This window comes from Oenanthe melanoleuca, linkage group LGE22 (genome assembly GCF_029582105.1).
Source record: "Oenanthe melanoleuca isolate GR-GAL-2019-014 linkage group LGE22, OMel1.0, whole genome shotgun sequence".
Classification (NCBI taxonomy): Eukaryota; Metazoa; Chordata; class Aves; order Passeriformes; family Muscicapidae; genus Oenanthe; species Oenanthe melanoleuca.
This window is the reverse complement of record NC_079363.1, coordinates 392,046-398,310: the sequence shown is the minus strand read 5'-3', so window position 1 is coordinate 398,310 and position 6,265 is coordinate 392,046.

Genomic DNA, 6,265 nt, shown 5'->3' with positions numbered 1-6,265 from the left:
CATACTATTCCTCCTCCTTCTGTACAACCCCACCTCTTCCTCACATGTGCATCATTTGACCATTTTGTTCTTCAACCTGGCTTCTCCTTCCCTTCTCCTGCTGCTCCCAGGCCCAGCACCCATTGCCAGCTCCCTCTTCCCCCCAAACCCACAGCATCCCAGCGCAGGGGCAGGGATGGAGCTGGGGCAGCTCGGGCTGGGGCAGCGCTGGGCTCTCGGCCGCTCCCACCCGCACTCGGTCCCCACTGCAGCCGCTCCCGCCACGACAGCGTGGGGGGGCCCGGCCTTGGCGCTGCCCCCATGGCTGCATTCCAGTGACAGAGCTCCAGAGCCAGGCTGGGAGAGATTGATGAGATATTCCCTGGCCTGAGGGACAAAATGTGTTTATGGATGGGTCTGCAAGGGCAGGAGAAGGGAAAAGAGTTCCAAGACACTCTCGGATTAAGCAAAGGGAATTAGAGCAAGCGCAGGTTACCGCCCGCATGGTCAGCTCAACCGGCGGAGCTGTGTGTGCTTGGAAGAGCCTGGCACTGAAATGCCCTGAGCAGGAAGGCTCAAATATCTGGTGGTGACAGAATGGCAGCTAACAGGGTGGCTAAAGCAATTCTGACCTCTTCAGCAATCACTGGATTGCTTATTAGGCTATTTCTAAAACAAATAATTCCAAAATATAGGAATGTGGAATCAAGAGACTCAGGGAGCTCACTGTTCAGGAGAGATCCTTCAGAGGGTTACGGGTGCTTTAGGAATACAATGGGACCAACACAAGCCCTGGCACCCCCAGAGCTCAGGTCAGATAGAAAGAATGAATAGGTAAATAAAGAAACTTTGAAAATGCATGATAGAAAACAATATACCACGGGTACGGCTTTTGCAATAGGCTTTGGCAAGAATATGAGCCAGATCCAGAGCAGATATTCAATTATCTCCCTTGGAATTGGTGTTTGGAATTCCATACCCTGCCAATTCTACACCTAGTGCAGGGTGGGATGTATATTTCAAAAAGTCTGTAGCCACAATCTTGTTGCCTATGAAATCTCTCCCACAGGAAGCTGGGCTGGCACAGAGCCTGCCTTGGCACTTTGTTGTTCCCAACATCCAACCAGGACATCGGGTCCTGCCTAAGGAGTGCAGAGAAGCACCACTGGTGGCCAAGTGCTGTGGCCCATCCCAAGTGTCCCTGAGCACAGAAACAGCCCCAGCACACTCAGCACGGGGGGACCCCTCACCCTGGGCTCAGGGGCTCTCAAGCCCCGCAGATTTGCACTTCCCGGCTGCAGCACCAGCATGGGAGGCCCCACTGAGCCTGCACTGAAGGCAACGCAGCAGCAGCCAGAGCTCCACAGCGGGGGAAGCCCCTGGGCCTGCCCACGCATCCTCTGCTCAAATCCTCTGCCTGGGCACCCTCCTTTGGCATCTCCAGCCACTGGGGCCAATCCTTGCTGCCACTGCTGCAGCTTTGCTGCTTTCTGTGCCTGCACTGCCACAGCTGCTGGGGAACACAACGGCACAATTCCACTCTGGCTCTCAATTGCACTCACACACTGGGTTGGGGAGGATCAGAAAATCACGATAAAGCTGGACTGGTGTTGGAAAATATACTTAGTTTAATATTTTTAAAAATTTATTTCTCTACTCAGGCTTGTTTTGCCTTTGCCTCAGGGGAAGGAATTTTAAAAGGTTTTTTAAAAGGATGTTACACCACTTTATAGAGATAAGATTGACATCTCAACAGACTGGGAATTGCCCAAAACATACCCACAACAACGAATAACTATCAACACAACATCAAGAACCATCAGCAAACATCAAGGGACACCCATCCCACACACTGCCCCAAGGCAAAACTGGAGACCTCTGGTATGGAAAAGGCTGAGAAGGAAATTCAGGACTTCGGATCTAATAAACATCAGAGGGGGAGAAATCCGGGGCCAATAGGAAACCAAATAGTAAGAACTACATAACTTTGAAGCAATGAACACTAAACAAATTGATTTCTATGGCTTCAGACTGTATAAAATTTAGGAAAAAGCAAGTAAAACTCATGTATCAGGGAATGATTTTCTCAGCACACCCTGTTGAACTGTGGATTTTGTGATTTCTGACATACATCCCGGCAAGAATCATGCAATGCCTTGACTCTCCAATGCTAAAGATACCAAATAAAAAGCAGATTCTGTGGGGGAGAACATGTGAATCATCCAATGCCTGGTCTGGAAGACCATGAGCTCCATGCAGCCAGGAGAGGATGTATAGAAATGTAAACTAATCCTGCTGGGGCAAAGTACCAATTTATCATTTGAATAACAGAATTATATTACAAGATGTACCAAGCAGACAGATTCAGCTCCTGACATTTAGGCTGAACAAACGACGCCAAGGAAGAAGGTGACATTTGTGGAAAATTAAATGACTCAAACTGGTGTTTGCAAATAGAAGATAACTGACAAGTGGTGAAACAGATAACAAAAATAAGAAAATAGATTATATTCAAATCTGTCCTGGTTTGAAGGACAGGTGTCTGCCAAGAAAGGCAGAAGTTTTCCTTTGAAACAGAGACCTGAATTCCACTCCCCCCAAGTATTATAAACGTTTGAATCAAGGACTCTGAGGCAGAGATAAGGGGGTAGGAGTAACAGCTCTTTTACTAAAATATCTAACCGTACAAGCAGAAACAACAGCAGTTCTTAAAATTACCAACAAAACAGAACAGATAACTCGTTTCCAGTCCTTTCTTTTGCTGTGGGCACGCTCTCTCAGCAGGAGCGGAGGTAGGAGGGGGCGGCTGCGGCCACACCGGTCTCAGGGGAGAGTGGGCTGGAGCAGGCAGCTCCTCACTAACCATTGGTGTCCGGGTGATTCGCTGTGTCCACAGAGGCAGGAGGCTGAAGCAGGGCAGATGCAGGGCAGGTGATAGCAGAGGGTCTGGCTATCCTGTCTTCGGCCGCGTGGCTCCAAGACTGGGGGATCCTCCTCCGAGCTCGCTGGAAACACGAGTCTCCCTCCGGAAGCACGAGAGCCCCTCTCGAAGTCACTCCCACCTACCCCTTTTTTCCAGAGTTTTCAAACATCCGGGGTGTAACCGGCCAGTTCCATTGGCATGATAATGGGAAAAATTCTTTAAATTGACACAGTAATAGAAAAACACTCAACCCCCAACATTATCCACCCCGAATTTTTCCCATGCCAACATGCTACAGCAAACGAAAACTTTTAAATCATATGTATATATGCAGTTACAGGCAGAGTATCATATGTAGTTCACCCTAGAACAAGGTCTCCTTGGGGTATGCATTGGGTCTTTCCATCCTTTTGCATCACCCACCAAGTGCAACCTGGTCCTTGAGCGAAAACCACCCCACAAACAGGATTGTCTTTGCTGGAGGGAGAGTTCACCCAAAAAGTTTTTCCAAACTCAGGTGTACCTCTGGGACCTTATCTCCATCTGGTGTTCCCAAGGGCTCAGATTGGGCAGGGCCTGCTCGGTTAGTGGAACCTTAGATATTCACTAACCATGTGGCCTTTGGTAGATTGATCTCCCAGTTTTTGAAAGTCCCCCCACCAAGTGCCTTTAAGGTGGTTTTAAGCAGGCCATTGCACCGTTCAACTTTCCCAGCCGCTGGTGCATGGTAGGGAATATGGTACACCCACTCAATGCCATGTTCTCTAGCCCAGGTGCTTATAAGGCTATTTTTGAAATGAGTCTCGTTGTCTGATTCAATTCTCTCAGGGGTACCATGCCTCCAGAGGACTTGCTTGTCCAGACCCAGGATGGTGTTCCAAGCAGTGGCATGAGGCACAGGGTAGGTCTCCAACCACCCAGTAGTGGCTTCCAGCATGGTCAGCACGTAGCGCTTGCCTTGGTGGATCTGAGGCAGTGTGATATAGTCAATCTGCCAGGCCTCTCCGTACTTGTACTTGGACCATCGCCCCCCATACCAGAGGGGCTTCACCCGCTTGTCTTGTTTGATGGCAGCGCACGTGTCACAGTCGTGGATAACCTGGGAGATGCTGTCCATGGTTAGATCCACCCCTCGGTCTCGTGCCCACTTGTAGATGGCATCTCTGCCCTGATGACCTGAGGCATCGTGGGCCCATCGAGCTAGGAACAACTCTCCCTTGTGTTCCTAATCTAAGTCTATCTTTGAGACCTCTGTCTGTGCAGCCTGATCTACGTGCTCGTTATGCTGGTGTTCTTCATTAGCCCGATTCTTCAGAACATGGGCATCCACATGACGGTCTTTCACGGGAGCTTCTCTACGTGAGTGGCAATGTCTTTCCACTCATCAGCAGCCCAGATTAGTTTTCCTCTACGTTGCCAGTCAGCCTTTTTCCACCTCTCCAGCCACCCCCACAGAGCATTGGCTACCATCCAGGAGTCAGTGTAAAGGTAGAGCTTTGGCCATTTCTCTCTCTCAGCATTGTCCAAGGCCAGCTGAACAGCTTTGAGCTCAGCAAGTTGACTTGATCCACCTTCTCCTTCGGTAGCTTGTGCAACCTGTCTTGTGGGGCTCCATACGTCTGCTTTCCACTCCCGGTTCATCCCCACAATGTGACAGGAACCGTCGGTGAAAAGAGCGTAGCATGTTTCATCTGCAGGCAGTTGGTTGTATGGTGAGGCTTCTTCAGCCAGGGTCACTTGCTTCTGCTCCTCTTCGTCAGCGAGACCAAAATCTTCACCTTCTGGCCCGTTTGTAATTATCTCCAAAATCACAGGGTGATTCAGGTTGCCAATACAGGCACGCTGCGTGATGAGGGCAATCCACTTGCTCCATGTGGCATCGGTGGCGTGGTGGGTAGAGGGAACCTTTCCTTTGAACATCCACCCCAGCACTGGCAGTCGGGGTGCCAGGAGAAGCTGTGCTTCCGTGCCAATCACCTCTGAGGCAGCTTGAACTCCTTCATAGGCAGCCAGGATTTCCTTCTCTGTGGGAGTGTAATTGGCTTCAGACCCTTTGTAACTTCTGCTTCAGAATCCCAGGGGTCGGCCTCGGGTCTCACCAGGCACCTTCTGCCAAAGGCTCCAGGACAGACCATGGTTCCCGGCTGCAGAGTAGAGCACATTCTTTATCTCTGGTCCCATTCTGACTGGGCCAATGGCTACTGCATGAGCGATCTCCTGTTTGATGTGGGCGAAGGCTTGCTGCTGTTCAGGGCCCCAGTGGAAATCGTTCTTCTTGCAGGTGACCAGGTAGAGAGGGCTCACAATCTGGCTGTACTCAGGGATGTGCATTCTCCAAAAGCCTATGGCACCTAGGAAAGCTTGTGTTTCCTTCTTGCTTGTTGGTGGAGACATTGCAGTAGTCTTATTGATGACCTCAGTGGGGATCTGGCGCCGTCCGTCTTGCCACTTCACTCCCAGGAACTGGATCTCTCGGGCAGGTCCTTTGACTTTGCTCTTTTTAATGGCAAAACCGGCTCCCAGCAAAATCTGGATGACCTTATCTTCCTTTCTCAAATACCTCCATTGCTGTGGTCCCCCGCACAATGATGTCATGGAGGTACTGCAAATGTTCTGGAGCCTCACCCTTTTCCAGTGCAGCCTGGATCAGTCCATGACAGATGGTGGGGCTGTGTTTCCACCCCTGGGGCAGTCGGTTCCAGATGTACTGCACGCCTCTCCAGGTGAAAGCAAACTGAGGCCTGCACTCTGCTGCCAAAGAATGGAGAAAAACGCATTGGCGATGTCAATGGTGGCATACCACCTTGCTGCCTTGGACTCCAGCTCGTACTGCAGCTCCAGCATGTCCAGCACGGCAGCGCTCAGCGGTGGAGTCACTTCATTCAAGGCACGATAGTCCACAGTCAGTTTCCATTCTCCATCAGATTTGCGCACAGGCCAGATGGGGCTGTTGAAGGGTGAGTGGGCTTTGCTGACCACCCCTTGGCTCTCCAGCTCACGGATCATCTTGTGGATGGGGATTACAGCATCTCTATTCATCCGGTACTGCTGGCGGTGCACTGTCAAGGTGGCAATTGGTACCTGTTGCTCTGTCACTTTCAGGAGGCCTGGGGGTCCCCAGCACAGCTTTTTATTCTATTTTACTCCATTCTCTGTATTTTATTCTACTCACAACATTCCTGGGCTTCAGCGCAGGTCCTTCTTCAGATGCGGGTGGAGGAGATGGCCTTGGTGCGGGCTCTTCAATTGCATTTAAGTCTTGTCTCCCCATTTTTGTCTCTCCTTTGGTTTCCACCTCACCTGTCTCATGGAGCAAGTCCTTCGGGGACCCAGGACGGCACCAATCCCTCGGGGTGGCTCCAA